Source organism: Hemiscyllium ocellatum, unplaced genomic scaffold (genome assembly GCF_020745735.1).
Source record: "Hemiscyllium ocellatum isolate sHemOce1 unplaced genomic scaffold, sHemOce1.pat.X.cur. scaffold_910_pat_ctg1, whole genome shotgun sequence".
Taxonomy (NCBI): domain Eukaryota; kingdom Metazoa; phylum Chordata; class Chondrichthyes; order Orectolobiformes; family Hemiscylliidae; genus Hemiscyllium; species Hemiscyllium ocellatum.
Window position 1 is genome coordinate 48,914 of NW_026869303.1, and position 16,208 is coordinate 65,121.

General features: G+C 44.8%; 1 long non-coding RNA gene across 1 annotated transcript; it reads left to right on the top strand.

Moving 5' to 3' along the window:
• Positions 1 to 2,267: 2,267 nt before the first annotated feature.
• Positions 2,268 to 15,778, top strand: LOC132814780 (uncharacterized). Its single transcript, XR_009644491.1, has 3 exons — positions 2,268 to 2,317; positions 7,847 to 7,972; positions 15,681 to 15,778. It is a non-coding gene; the product is annotated as an uncharacterized LOC132814780 (long non-coding RNA).
• The last annotated feature ends 430 nt before the right edge of the window (positions 15,779 to 16,208 follow it).

Genomic DNA, 16,208 nt, shown 5'->3' on the forward strand with positions numbered 1-16,208 from the left:
TGGAAGGAGACAGAGGCTAGTAGTTGATGGATTATGTTCATCTTGGAGCGCAGTTACTAGCGGTGTACCACAAGGATCTGTTTTGGGACCATTGCTTTTTGTTATCCTTATAAATGATCTAGAGGAAGGACTTGAAAGCTGGGTAAGCAAGTTTGCGGATGACACAAAAGTCGGTGGAGTTGTGGATAGTGAGGAAGGAAGTGGTAGGTTACAGCGGGATATAGATAAGTTGCAGAGCTGGGCGGAAATGTGGCAAATGGAATTCAATGTAGCTAAGTGCGAAGTCGTTCACTTTGGTAGGAATAACAAGATGATGGATTACTGGGCTAATGGTAGGCTACTTGGTAGTGTGGATGAGCAGAGGGATCTTGGTGTCCATGTACACAGATCTCTGAAAGTTGCCACCCAGGTAAATAGTGCTGTGAGGAAGGCATATGGTGTACTGGGCTTTATTGGCAGAGGAATTGAGTTCCGGAGTCCTGAGGTCATGTTGCAGTTGTATAAGACTCTGGTGAGGCCTCATCTGGAGTATTGTGTGCAGTTTTGGTCGCCATACTATAGGAAGGATGTGGAAGCTTTAGAACGAGTGCAGAGGAGGTTTACCAGGATGTTGCCTGGAATGGTAGGAAAATCTTATGAGGAAAGGCTGAGGCACTTGGGGCTGTTCTCATTGGAGAAGAGAAGGTTTAGGGGAGATCTGATGGAAGTGTATAAGATGATTAGGGGTTTAGATAGGGTAGATACTAAGAACCTTTTACCGCTAATGGAGTCAGGTGTTACTAGGGGACATAGCTTTAAATTAAGGGGTGGTAGGTATAGGACAGATGTTAGGGGTAGATTCTTCACACAGCGGGTTGTGAGTTCATGGAATGCCCTGCCCGTATCAGTGGTGAACTCTCCTTCTTTATGGTCATTTAAGCGGGCATTGGATAGGCATTTGGAAGTTATTGGGCTAGTATAGGTTAGGTAGGATTCGGTCGGCGCAACATCGAGGGCCGAAGGGCCTGTACTGCGCTGTATCCTTCTATGTTCTATGTTCAGATGAAGTACTTGCTTCTGACAGTAAGTATTGCATGCAAGGCTATTTGCCTCATTAAAAAAATACAGGTAAAGTTTATTTAATTAAACACACACATGAATGGTTGGTTATTAGATGAGATCAGATCCCCTTCGATAGGGAGACAGGCCCTTCGGCCCAATAAGTCCATACCAACCCTCTAAAGAGCAATCCACCCAGTCGAATGTTGAATGTGGGCGGCATGGTGACACAGTGGTTAGCACTGCTGCCTCAGCGCCAGAGACCTGGGTTCAATTCCTGCCTCAGGCGACTGTCTGTGTGGAGTTTACTCATTCTCCCCGTGTCTGCGTGGGTTTCCTCCCGGTGCTCTGGTTTCCTCCCATAGTCCAAAAATGTGCAAGTTAGGTGAATTGGCCATGCTAAATTGCCCGTAGTGTTAGGTGTAGGGGAATGGGTCTGGGTGGGTGCGCTTCGGCGGGTCGGTGTGGACTTGTTGGGTCGAAGGGCCTGTTTCCACACTGTAAGTAATCTAATCTAATCAATGACTGTATGGGTAACATAGCATGGCCAATTCACCTGGCAAGCACGTCTTTGGGTTGTGGGAAAAAACCAGAGCACCCGGAGGAAGCCCACACAGACACAGGGAGAATGTACAAACTCCAGTTGCCCGAGGCTGGGATCGAACCCAGGTCCCTGGCACTATGAGGTAGCAGTGCTAACTACTGAGCCCACACTGACACACCAAACAGTGCCTGACCTACACCCAGCCCATTCCCCCTGGCTACCTCACCGAGCTTCCACATCCCTGGACGCTGTAGGCATGGCCAATCCACCCTAATCTGTACATCTTTGGACTATGGGAGGAAACTCACACAGACATGGGAAGAATGTGCAAACTCCACACAGACAGTTACCCGAAGTTGGGATCAAACCCGGGTCCCTAGCACTGTAAGTCAGCAGTGCTCACCACTAAGCCACCAGACCACCCAAAGCAATGGTTGTTGAATCAATGTCTCACCTTGAGGAGAGTTTGGAACCAGCCACCAGAGTATTGGCATTAAATTGGTTTGAAGCAAGGGAACATGCAAATGGAATCAAATTGTTTTTACACTTTGCATTCTACACCCGTTGACATAAGATTTGGGTAGACGTGCAGTGGTTCATTTGGTCAACATGATTGTTTTGCAAGATGTAAATGTCTGGCTGACTCTAAAGAAGGAGTGGCCCAACAGGGACAGTGACATAAATTGAGGGCTGAAGGGCAGAGTCATTAACTGGTTCAGAGAAGAGGTGGTTCAGGTTGGTGAAAAGTTTTTATGCCTCTCTGTCTGTTTCTCTTCACTTGGCTCTCTCTCTTTTTCTCTCTCACTGTCTCCCACTCTGCCTCTCTCTCGCTGTCATTCTCCCTCTCCCTGTCTTGCTCTTTCTGTCTCAGTGCCTCTCTCCGTCTATCTCATTCTCTTTCACTGATTCTCCCTCTCTCACACTCTGTCTGTCTATTTCTTACGCTCTTTCTCTTCCTCTCCCACTGTATCTTTCTCTCTCAATGTCTCTCTCTCGCTCTCACTGTCTCTGTCACTCTTCTCTCTCACTGTTTTGTTGTCTCCCTCAATTAATCTCTCTCACAATCTCTCTCTGTTCCTTTTTCTTGCTCGTTCCCCCGCTCTCTCTCTCATATGTCCCTGTGTACTCTGCTTCTGAATTCCTCTCTCTCTGTCCTTCAGTATGTCTCTTCTCTCTCTCTCTCTCTTTTAAACTGTCTCTGTCTTAAACTGTCTCTCTCTCACACTATTGATCTCACTCTGTCCCTCTTTCTCATTCTTTCTGTGTCTCTCTCATTGTTTCTCTCTCTCTTGTGCTTTCTTTCCCTCTCACTCTTTCAGCCGCAGTAACTCTCCCTCTCTCTGTCTAACTAACTCTAACTTCCTCATTCTCTGTCTCCCTCTCTCTCCCTCACTGTATCTCTCCCACTGTCTTTCTCTCTCAGTGACTCTCTCTCTGTCACAGTCTCCCACTCTCTCTGAATCTCTCACTGTCTCTGTCACGAACCCTCCCTCACACTGTCTTGCTTTCTCCCTCAGGTTATCTCTCTTTGACACTCATGCTGTCTCTCTCTCCCTCTCTCACTGACTCTTTCTGTTCCTCATTCTTCCTTCCCCTCTCTCTCATGTCTTTCACTGTCTCTCTCTCTCTCTGACTCTTTCAGTTCCTCATTCTTCCTTCAGCCCCCACCCCCCATGTCTCTCTAACTTTCTCTCCTTCTGTATCTCTCTCTGTTTCTACTCTGTCTCTGACTCGCTCTATCTCTCACTCTCTCTGTCATTACCTCTCTCTCACAGTCTCTCTCTCACATTTTTGATTTCTTGCTGTCGCTCTCTCTGTCTGTATTTCTTGTCCTTTCACCATCTATGTCTCTCTCACTCTTTCTTTTTTCTGCCTCTCTCTCTTCCTCTAGCGCCCTCACTGTCTCTTTCTCTCTTTCTGCCTCTTAGTCGCACACTAACTTCCTCTCTCGCACACATATTCTTTGTCTCTATCTGTCTCTCACTCCCTTTCTCACTCTTTCCTTCTCTGCCTCTCAGACTTCGTTTTTTCTGTCTGCCACTGTCTCTGTCTCACCTCTTCTCTCTCTGTTCTTCTTTCCCACTCTGCATCTTTGATTGTCTGTCTCTCTCTGTCACACACACACACAAACTGTTTCTCTCATTGTCTGTGTCTGTGTCTCTTTCTCTCACTGTTTCTCTACGTCTGTCTGGTTTTCTCTCTCACTCTGTCAGCCCGCCTCTCTCTCTTCCCCTCACTCCCCCCCCCCCCCCCCCCCACCCACCACCACCACCACCCAGCCCATTTGTCTCTCTCTATCTGAAGCAGGTTGCTGAAGGCATAACATTATATTTATAATTACTGGGTTTCACAAGGTAATGTAAGAGGAGTGTGGAAAAGGTCCTGTTTGAACCAATTAATTCTAATTCTTCAAGCACAATATTTGGATAGATGGTAAATGATATTTTCCAGCTGTATTGTGGGTAGGGTGGTGCACACCAGTGTGATCGATACCAACAACACTCAGAGAAAATGCCTGCAGGTCAAGGAACATCAGCTCTGTGCTAATGTAATGGAGTCTGAACTTCGATCATTCTGATGTCTCATTGAGGGGGTGATTATCTGGACATTGTGTTCCAGGAGGCAGAAGCATATGCTTGGATTTGCACTTTGGAAGTATCTGTGCTCAGAGATAGTACGGTGTCTGGAGGGAAGTGCAGTTTTCGAACCTCTGAGGTAGCAGTGGAAAAACCTCAGCTTTTGCACTTTGGTGTATTCACTGGCTAAATCAACCTTTATTATCCACCCCTAACCACCTTTGTAATGAATATGGTGAATCGTGAATTAATGGCAGCATTTGTGGGAAGAAACCAGAGTTAATGCTTCCAATCTGTTGACCCTTCATCAGAACTGATAGCAGCAGGGAATAAGGGGTATTTATGGTGAAGAATGGGTTGGGTGTGCTGCGGGGAGAAAGGGGAGATCTGATTGGATAGATGGAGATGAAGCCCAGAGGGAGAGAGAGAGAGAGAGAGATGTGTGTGATAACATGCGCATTTAAGAGGGATTGGTTCTGTTCTGTTTCTTTTCAAGAGATGTGTTGTAAACACGAGGGTGGGATGTCTTCTCCATGGAAAGCAGAGTAAGTAGCTTTTATTTTGTTACAGACCAGGCCAGAACTCCTCAAAATGTTTTAAGAAGGTAGCCGAGACCCTAACTTCATCCTGTTTTAAAGGCAGATGTGAAGTGGATATTCCCGGTGAAAAGCAATTGCTCAAATAACTGAGCTTTAAGCAAAACAGAATTTATTTAAATCCTACAGTTGAAACACAAACTAAACAAAACGGAATTTAAAATAACCGAACTATGGAAAACATTAACCGACACAATACAGTAACTCCTACTAGGTAACTAGTCCAGTACAGCAACACTTCGTTAACACACCCCTTGGCAAAAAGGTAAATTGCAGCACAGCTTCTTACAGAGAGGAAGGAATAACTTCCAAAGCGATTTCAGAGAGAAAGGCAATCAGGAATCATCTGCCGAAGTTTTCAATCTTCCCTGGAATCCATCATCTTCAGACTGCCTGCTAAACAAACTCGAAAAAAAAACCCTGAGCTGAGAGAACTGGCCACTTCCCAGCCGTTGTTAAACTCGGCTCTTTCCAGACCCATCAACACCTCTGCCTTTAAGACGTCTCTTAAAAAAAACCCGAGGACACAACGACCTTGTGAAAGTGAGGGCAGTGTCACAGTTTAAGGGAAAGGACAGAAGCATGAATGAGCCTCATGCACAGACCCCGGATTTTAGGGGTTGCTTTCAGTTGTTGAAGTTGGGGGTTTTGGAATTGAAGCTGCCAGATACAGGTGTCCCTCTCTCCCTGCTGCCAGATTCCTGCTGTTACTGTTCCTTCTCCTGGACTAGAATCTGCTTGATTTGCCTTGTCCAAGGCTGCATTTATGTGATGTTGCTGTGCTAGGACGCTGATGAGTATTAGTTAAATAATACATTATTTTGTTAAGTATTTCGACAGAATTAAAATGAGCATTTTTTTTGTTTTGCAGTTTTTCTAACTGTGGTTAAGAACGAAGTGTCTTTTGCTTAAATCCGATGAGATTGACCACTCAAATCCGGAATGAAGCACCTTAAACTAGCCTTAAAATAAGACAACAGTTACGGTCTAGGCTATCTCCTTGATAGTCTTCAGGGCATTTGGTCTGTTCCATAAAATACGAAAGGGCTGGGTAAACAAGGAGATAACGGAGAGCAGGCCAGGATAGAAGAAAAGTTGAATATGTGATAATAGATGCTAGGAATAGGAGAGAATGGGCAATGAAACAAAGGGTGACCTTCCCATCAGCCCTGCTCCATCTTCCGATATGATTCTGGCTGATCCTTTATCACGCAGTCACATACCTGTTCTTTTCTCAGACCCACTGACACTGTTAGCTCCTGGAAATCAATATGTTTCTTTCTTTAAAAAAAAACAGTGACTTTTGCGGTAGAGGTCTCCAGATGGTCACCATTGTCTGAGTGAAGACATTTCTCAGCATCTCAGTCAGAAATGGTGTCCCGTGTATATGCTGTGACCCTGGCCCCTTTCTCTGGATTCCCAGGCCGGGGAAACATCATCATTGCATCCTGAGCCCTGTCAGAATCCTATACACATCAGTGAGAGACTTCACCTTCTGATACCATCCACTGAATGCCGGCCCACCCAACCCCAACACTCCTCATAGGACCAACCTGGTACAGCAACAATTATTCTGATAAACCCTTACTGCTGTCCCCTCGCAGTAGGTATCAATTTCCATAGGTACTTGAATCAACAATGTACAAAATACTCCAGCTGTGGTCTCACCAACTGTATAAGCTTTCAAGCTGTACTGAAATCCACAGCCAATGAAGGCCAACATGCCGTTTGTCTTTCTAACATGTTGCTATCCAGCTGCACCTTCATTTTGAATTTCAGTGACCTCTGGAAAAAGACGTCCATAGATTCATACAGCATGGAAACGGACCCTTCGGTGCAATGTGTCCATACTCATCAGGTTTCCCAAACTAACCTAGTTCCATTGTGCTGCATTTGGCCCATATCTCTCTGAACATTTCCTATCCATGTATCTGTCCAATTGTCTTTTAAATGCTGTCACTGTACATGCATCTCCCTCTTCCTCTGGCAGTTCAATCCACACACGAACTACCCTCTGTGTAACAATGTTGCCCCTCAGGTCCCTTTTAAATCTCTCTCCTCTCATCTAAACACGCTGCCCTCCAGTTATGAACTCCCCATCTTCAGAAAAAGACCGTTGCTATTTACCTCATCTACGCCGCTCATGATTTTTCAACCTCTCTAAGGTCACCCCTCAAACCTCGTACATTCCAGTGAACAAATGTCCCAGCCTATCCCTCCTCTCCTTATGGACGCCAATATTGCTCCATTCAATCACTATTTGAATAATACTCTACAAATATGTATCTTATTTCCCATTGACGTGGACAATTTCCCATTTGCACCTTCCATGTGTTCCCCAATTTACTGAAATTGTTCATATTATTCTGAAGCCCTCTTACCTCCTGTCACAATGATGCACAAGTTTGAATTGTCATCAAACCTGGATATTTTATTCTTGATTCACCCATCCAAATTGGTGATATGTGTTGTGCTTAACTGGACCTGCACCAGAGTCAGTTTGTGATCAGTGGGAACGTCAGGCAGCATCCAAGGAGCAGGAGAATCGACGTTTCGGGCATGAGCCCTTCTTCAGGAATCAGGATTCCTGAAGAAGGGCTCATGCCCGAAACGTCGATTCTCCTGCTCCTTGGATGCTGCCTGGCCTGCTGCCCTTTTTCAGAAACACATTTTCAGCTCTGATCTCCAGCATCTGCAGTCCTCACTTTCTCCTATAATACAGGGAACCTGTGCAATATCCTGTGGGATGATTCGATCCTTTAAAGGTTCCATATAAGTGCACATTGTTTTGGACATTTTCAAGGTCCTGTTGTATTTGGAGTCTGAGAACACATCTCCTCCAAGAGAGCTGTGGGCCTGTTGCACCTATTCCGAAAGTTTGGCTATACTCCATAATTCCTGGAAGAAACTCCAATCTTCACCTGCAAATTGTACCCATGGGAGGTAACCAGACCTTCTGCTTAATTAATGGCAAACACCACCCAGGACGATAGAGACAGTTTCTGTTTGCCAACATATGTGTCCCTGCATATCTTTCACGCTCTTGCCAATGCAGTTATGAATTGAACAAGTTTTTCTTTCATCCTTTCCAGTTTTAAAGGGTGCTGACCAATCCGAAAAATGCGGACACTCTGCCTTTTCCTGTTGGTGCTGCTCACAATCCCCATGTCAGATGCGGCTGTACTGGATAACCATGCCGTGACTGGCATTTTTAAATGGTAAGTGTCAGTGAAACAGATCTTACCTGACCAGGGGGCATGGTTAGCACTGCTGCCTCACAGCGCTAGAGTCCTGGGTTCAATTCCCGCCTCAGGCGACTGACTGGAGTTTGCACATTCTCCCAGTGTCTGCGTGGGTTCCCTCCGGGTGCTACGGTTTTCTCCCAAAGCTCAAAGATGGACAGGTTCGGTGATCTGGCCTTGCTAAATTGCCAGTCGTATTAGGTGAAGGGGAAAATGTGGGTGGGTTGCGCCCCGACCGGGTCGGTGTGGACTTGTTGGGCTGAAGGGCCTGTTTCCACACTGTAAGTAATCTAAAAAAAAGCTGTTGGGGGGAGGGGGGCTGTACATCACTAAGAGTGAAATTGATAGCATCCGCTGACCCTGAAATAAAGGAGACAGTGTAATACATCGAAGTGAGGTTTGGAGAAAATGCTCAAATCCCACGCACAGGCAACATTTTACTGTTTACTGAATCGCCTCACCTCTCAGTTTCACTTTGTCTCCCTCCGTCTCCTTCACTTATTATTCCAATTTCCTGTCAGTCACAAGTCTTTGTTTTCTCTCTGTCCCTTTCTTCTGTTCCCTTGCTTTCTAGTTGCTCCACACCTTGTCCTTATTTCCCAAACATTTTCTGTTTTCCAATTCTTCCAGGATTCTCTCTACCTCCAGTTCTAGTTCACTGCTCCTGTAGCCTTCATTGTCTCTCTCCTTCTCCCTCCCCATCTCTCTTTGTTAGAAACGTATGGCAATACGTTTCCCATCAATACGTATGGCATGGAGCATCGAGTAGTGCATCAGTCAAAGGACCTTATGATGAAGGTACAGTGAGTTATCAAGAAGGCTTGTGGCATTCTGTGATTCATTGCACGAGGTTTTGTATAAAAATAAGTAGCAATGTTCTGCTTTCTGTCGCATCACTCTGTCTTTAAACCTGACACAGATCCCAGAATTTACTACAACACTGAGATAGGGGTACAAAATGAAGCAACATTGACCTTCCCATGCAAGAATTTGAAATGTGAATTCCTTTTCTTTAATATGATGGGCATTGTTCCATGTAACACATCTCAAACAGGGCCCACTGGCACTGCACAGAGAATGTTTCACCTGAAGTCCGTCCCTTGACTCACACCCTGACTTCAGGGCATTTGGTCTGTTCCATAAAATACGAAAGGGTTGGGTAAACAAGGAGATAACGGAGAGCAGGCCAGGATAGAAGAAAAGTTGAATATGTGTTAATAGATGCTAAGAATAGGAGAGAATGGGCAATGAAACAAAGGGTGACCTTCCCATCAGCCCTGCTCCATCTTCCGATATGATTCTGGCTGATCCTTTATCACCTGTTCTTTTCTCAGACCCACTGACACTGTTAGCTCCTGGAAATCAATATATTTCTTTCTTTAAAAAAAAACAGTGACTTTTGCGGTAGAGGTCTCCAGATGGTCACCATTGTCTGAGTGAAGACATTTCTCAGCATCTCAGTCAGAAATGGTGTCCCGTGTATATGCTGTGACCCTGGCCCCTTTCTCTGGATTCCCAGGCCGGGGAAACATCATCATTGCATCCTGAGCCCTGTCAGAATCCTATACACATCAGTGAGAGACTTCACCTTCTGATACCATCCACTGAATGCCGGCCCACCCAACCCCAACACTCCTCATAGGACCAACCTTGTACAGCAACAATTATTCTGATAAACCCTTACTGCTATCCCCTCGCAGTAGGTATCAATTTCCATAGGTACTTGAATCAACAATGTACAAAATACTCCAGCTGTGGTCTCACCAACTGTATAAGCTTTCAAGTTGTACTGAAATCCACAGCCAATGAAGGCCAACATGCCGTTTGTCTTTCTAACATGTTGCTATCCAGCTGCACCTTCATTTTGAATTTCAGTGACCTCTGGAAAAAGACGTCCATAGATTCATACAGCATGGAAACGGACCCTTCGGTGCAATGTGTCCCTACTCATCAGGTTTCCCAAATTAACCTAGTTCCATTGTGCTGCATTTGGCCCATATCTCTCTGAACATTTCCTATCCATGTATCTGTCCAATTGTCTTTTAAATGCTGTCACTGTACATGCATCTCCCTCTTCCTCTGGCAGTTCAACCCACACACGAACTACCCTCTGTGTAACAATGTTGCCCCTCAGGTCCCTTTTAAATCTCTCTCCTCTCACCTAAACACTCTGCCCTCCAGTTATGAACTCCCCATCTTCAGAAAAAGACCGTTGCTATTTACCTCATCTCCGCCACTCATGATTTTTCAACCTCTCTAAGGTCACCCCTCAAACCTCGTACATTCCAGTGAACAAATGTCCCAGCCTATCCCTCCTCTCCTTATGGACGCCAATATTGCTCCATTCAATCACTATTTGAATAATACTCTACAAATATGTATCTTATTTCCTATTGACGTGGACAATTTCCCATTTGCACCTTCCATGTGTTCCCCCATTTACTGAAATTGTTCATATTCTGAAGCCCTCTTACCTCCTGTCACAATGATGCACAAGTTTGAATTGTCATCACAGAGAATGTTTCACCTGAAGTCCGTCCCTTGACTCACACCCTGACTTTACCCATTTCAGTTTCCGCTTGGTGCTGGGCACTGGGCATCTGATTATGGGAGAGAACACTTCGCCTTCCTGGTGGCTTTACCTGCTTCCCAGTGCGGAAACTCCAATAGATATATAGACTTGAACACCAGCATATCAACACATCCTTTCATTACCTCCGATGTGAACTTTTTCCAAAACTACCCAGGTAGAAATTACCTCGCTGTCTTCCCGAACAACAGCAGTAGTTGCCCAGAAAGTAAGTTGCTGAACCCCGCCCAGATCAACGGGAACCGCACCGCAGCTCAGCTTTTCCAAACTCTGCTGAATAACAGAACCCAGCACAATAACCAGCTAATGGGCTGTATCATTCTCTACACCACCTACAGCCCATGTCTAGATCAATGCTTCAGTAACACGGGGAATTGTCAGTTCATCCATGCCTTGCAAAAATCCCCATTTCCGGTCATATGGACTGAACCAGACATTCACAAGTATTTTGTCTTCAGTAAAATATTTGCACACGATGCAGATCAGAGGTGACACCAGGAAATCCGAGAAAAGCTGGCTGCAGTAGAGAATACCGGGTTTCATGTCAGAAGGTGTGCTATAGAATACCCAATCAGGTGTAAAGAATGCTCCGCTCCAGAATACTGCATCGAACAGACTCCAAGAATTGACTTAACATACTAAGGGATTTGGGAATTTCTGTAAATGGGTGGAGTGCGTATTCAAATACATCTATCACATTTCAAAACAATATAAAAATCCAAATTTACCAACATATCCTTTCTGCTTAACATTCAATGAATCAAATGAGATGTCATCAGAGAATAAAAGTCAGTTATCAACTCAATAAATTCAAGAATCCCTCACAGTCAAAATCAATTCCATTCACAACCTCTTTTTCCTGTCCAACAACACATCTGCAAATGCAACCCAATACTGGTCCCAAATTTTCAGTATCAGTCTTATTCCAACCCTGCTGCTCACTGCAGACAGAGATAGAACATAGATACAAAATGTTTGAGAGACTGAACAAGCTTACAGAGATAGGGTGTGTTAGAACATTAGAACATTTCAGCGCAGTACTGGCTCGATATTTTGCCGACGTGTGAAATCAATCTGAAGCCCATCTAACCTACACTATTCCATTATCATCCATATGTTTATCCAGTGACCATTTAAATGCCCTTAAAGTTAGTGAGTCCTGTACTGATGTAGGCAAGGCATTGCATGCCCGTTGTACTCTCTGAGTAAAGAATCTATCTCTCATATCTGTCCTATATGTATCACCCTCTCAGTTTAAACTATGCCCCCTCGTGCTAGCAATCACCTTCCGAAGAAAAAGGTTCTCACTGTCTGTCTTATTTATTCCTCTGATCATCTTGTGTGCCTCCGTCAAGTCACCTTTTAACCTTTTTTTTCTCTAAGGAAAACAGCATTAAGTCCCTAAGCTTTCTTCATAAGACCTACCCTCCGTATCAGACCACATCCTGGTAAATCTCCTTTAAAACCTTTCCAAAGCTTCCACATCCTTCCTATAATGCAATGACCAGGACTATGCACAATAACTCCAAGTGTGGCCACACCAGAGTTTTGTACAGCTGCAACATGACTTCATGGCTCCAAAACTCAATCCCTCTACCAATAAAACCTAACACATCATATGCCATCTTAACAATCCTTTAACCCGGGTGGAAATTTTCAGGGCTCTAACATGGACACCGAGATCTATCTCCTCACCCACACTACCAAGTATTTTACCATTAGCACATTGCTCTGTATTCCTGTTACTCAATCCAAAGTGGATCACCTCACACTTTTCTGCATTAAACTCCATTTTCCACTTCCCAGCCCAGCTCTGCAGCCTATCTATGTCTCACTGTAATCTACAACATACTTTGGCACAACTCCACCAACCTTAAGGGCATCTGCAAGTGTACTAACTCATCATTCTATGCCATCATGCAGGTCATTTATAAAACTGATAAACAGTAGTGACACCAAAACAGATCCTTGCAGTACACCACTAGTAACTGAACTCCAGGATGAAACAATTCCCATCAACCACCACCCTCTTCTTCCAGCCAGCCAATTAATGATCCAAACCACTAGATCACTCTCAATCCCATGCCTCCGTATTTTCTGTGATAGCCTACCGTAGATAATCTTATCAAACGCTTTACTGAAACTGAGATGTTGGACAACAGTACAGTAGCGCCTCGACTTACGAACTTAATCCATTCTGGGACCCAGTTCGTGAACTGAATCAATTTTTTCCATTGCTCGCATAGCATAAGAATGCTAGGACGGTCGTTCACAGCGCACGTGCCAAAGATGAACTGAATGAGATCATGCGGGGCCCGAGAGCTTTTGCGTTCAACAAGCACGTAGCAAAGCAGAATAATGAAGCCACATGGTCGCACACGGGCTTTTTGCATTCGTACCTTGAATTTTGTATGTACGTTGAAGCAAGATTTTACGTACAATCCTGTTCGTAAACAGGATTTGTTTGTGAATGGGGTTGTTCGTATGTCGAGGCGCTACTGTACTTGAAAAGGTTCAGAAAAGATTTTCAAGGATGCTGCCAGGGTTGCAGGGTTTAAGCTATAGGGAGAGGATGAATAGACTGTATTCAATATGAGTCTAGATTAGAGTAGTGCTGGAACAACACAGTTCAGGCAGCATCTGAGGACCTGCTGTGCTTTTCCAGCACCACTCAAAACTAGACTCTGGTTTCCAGCATCTGCAGTCCTTGTTTTTACCCTGTGTTCAATGTGATCTAACCTTGATCTAACAGTCTACGGGTGAGCAGTAGAGGAACCTTGACTAACCTCTGACTGATGCTCATGTAGATCATATTCACTGCTCTTTAAAGGCATCTGAATGAGTATGTGACTAAGAGGGGTTTAGAAGAATATGAGCTAAATGCTGGAAATGGGACTAGATTTATTTAGGATAGCTGGTTGGCATGGCTGTGTTGGACAGAAGGGTCAGTTTCCGTGCTGTATATCTCTGTGTCTCTATGCCTGTGACTCTAAAAGGAAGGGTATGCAGTAATGTTTAAACCCAGTGCTGGAGATGGATGTGAAGAAATCTGCACTGAGGCTTGTGGCCTTCTCCAGGTCCCCCTCTATTTACACATGAACTGTCCTTGACTTTATCACTGCCTCATTCAGAGACCGCATCTCTGACATTGACCCTTCTCATCTGTCAGCCAGGGCTCCCTGCTTGGTCCAGATTAACAGCCCCAATCAGGGAACTCATATTCTATGAGGTCCAGCTGGCTGTCCTGGTCACAACCATTGGAATTCATATTTCCCCTGGAAATAAAGCACACACTAAAGAGAAACAGTTACATACCCGGGAAAAAGGAAGGGGTAAGGCCATACTGGAAAGGAAATGGAGTCACACATTTGAGGTGACCCATAGAGTGGAAGAAAATGTAATGGGAAGGAGACCAGTAAAGACAGATTTAATCGCCTGAATGAAGTATTTCCTTTGTGAAATGGATTAAGAGTTTTGGTGCAGAGCATGCCTTCAATTTCCCTTTAATGGATCTGCAGTTTCTGTATCATTTCCAAATGTTCTCTCTCCAATGTTGTACTATTGGAATGGTTTGAACAGCAGAGATATCATTTCTTTGCACAGCTGTATTCAATGAAATGAGTTGCATGCAGAACTACACGTGATTCTTTTGATTTTAATTTATACACATAAAATAAAGTTAATCTCACCATTGAACAGCAATCTGCTTGCAGATGTATGATTTATCTCATTCACCCGCCACTTATTCCTGTCAATGAGTTATGTTTCTGTTTTGTGAAGAAATATGAACGAGCTGGAAGAGTAATGGCAGCGTCCATTGTGGGGGTTCCCGAACATTGCAGCTGGATGGTGGGGTCAGGGAGGGGGTTGGGGTTCACAAAAACTAGTCAGGAGGGAAAGGGAAAGACAAGTGGTATACGTGGGCACACTGAGACAGTGAGGAGAATGAAATGCGGCCTGGAGAGATCTCTGGCTGCATTCTCAAACGCAGGGGCTAATTGGAAGGGGACACAAAGGATTGACTCAAAGGAAGTAAGGATGAGGCTAGGCTGACTGTGAAACAGGCAACAGACACTGGTAGAAGGGTGAACAATACAGGCTCACGGTGAGACTGTTTCCAGTCACCATATAGTTTCTGGGACAAACGTTGACTGAGCCTGGAGGATCATCATCTCAGTGAATGATGCTCTTTAGTCTGCCTAGAACTTGTTGGTCTTCCAGAGTGAGGAGTTGACCCTGACTGAGTATTGCAGACTGACACATCCTAATGTCCAGGACTACGTGCTGAGGGATGGACTACAGCTTGGGGCGACTGCTGCCAAGGTGCAGTGGGGGTAAGACCATTGTCTGAGATCTTCCTGCTGAAGGGAAATGGGGGTCCGTTCAGTTATCGGACCCTCCCAGTGTCTCCCATATATATAATGACGTACGTGTAAGCGACCTTTTTTGGGTTTTTGGTTCGTCCAAAGTCCAATGTTTGTTTACTTGAATAGAATATTCTTTGTTGCATATCACGTGACAATAAAGGATATTGCAACTGGAAAGGACCAAATTCCATTTGTGCCTATGTATATACAGAAAGATATTTTTGATGAATCAAATATAATTTTGAAATTTAAAAAGAAAAAGACAAGCTCAGTATTAGGTTGTTCACAATCACCATGTAGTAACTGAATGGCGTGCAGATGAGGCCAGACTCTCAATGAGACTGTTTACAGTCACCATATCGTAACTGGGTGGTGCGTCAATGAGGCTAGTTTCACTGAGAGACTGTTTTACACTGACATTATACTGACTTGGAGGTGTGTAACCGAGGCCACACTCAGTGTGAGACTGTTTACAGACACAGTACAGTTACACAGAGGTGTGCAGATGAGGGCAGGTTCACTGTCAGACCCTTTACAGTCAGTGTATAGTTACTGGGAGGTGTGAAGATCAGGCCAGGATCACTGTGAGACTCCTTACAGTCAGTGTATAGTTACTTGGAGGCGTGGAGATCAGGCTAGCCTCAGTGTGAGACAAAAACAGAAATTGCTGGAAAAGATCAGCAGATCTGGCAGCATCTGAGAAGAAACATCTGAATTAATGTTTCAGGTCCGATGACGCCGCGAGGGGGAGGATGGACCGAAACGGCAAGACAGCCGTGACATACCGCAAGGAGGAAGAGGAACAGAGTCGCGGCCGCAACATGCTACGAGAGTGGTGGAGGGTGAGGGGAGGGTGGGGGGTGGGGTCATGCATAAGTCGTGCCCTGGTTTGCCTAACCAGAATACGACACATCACATTCATCTCAATTAAATTCCATCTGCCACTCCTCAGCCTATTGTCCTGTTGTACTGTCAGACAACCTTCTTCACTGTTCAACACACCACCAATTTTGCTGCTATCTGCAAACCTATATTCACATCCAAACCATTTTTATAAATGACAAAAAGCAGTGGAACCTGAACTGATCCTGGTCACAGGCCTCCAGTCTGGAAAATAACCCTCTATCACCATTCTCTTTCTCAGGAAAATAACCCTCTATTACCATCCTCTATCTCAGGAAAATAACCCTCTATCGCCATCCTCTATCTCAGAAAGGTGCCCAGCAATCTCTTCTCTCGCTTCCTAAACATTTCT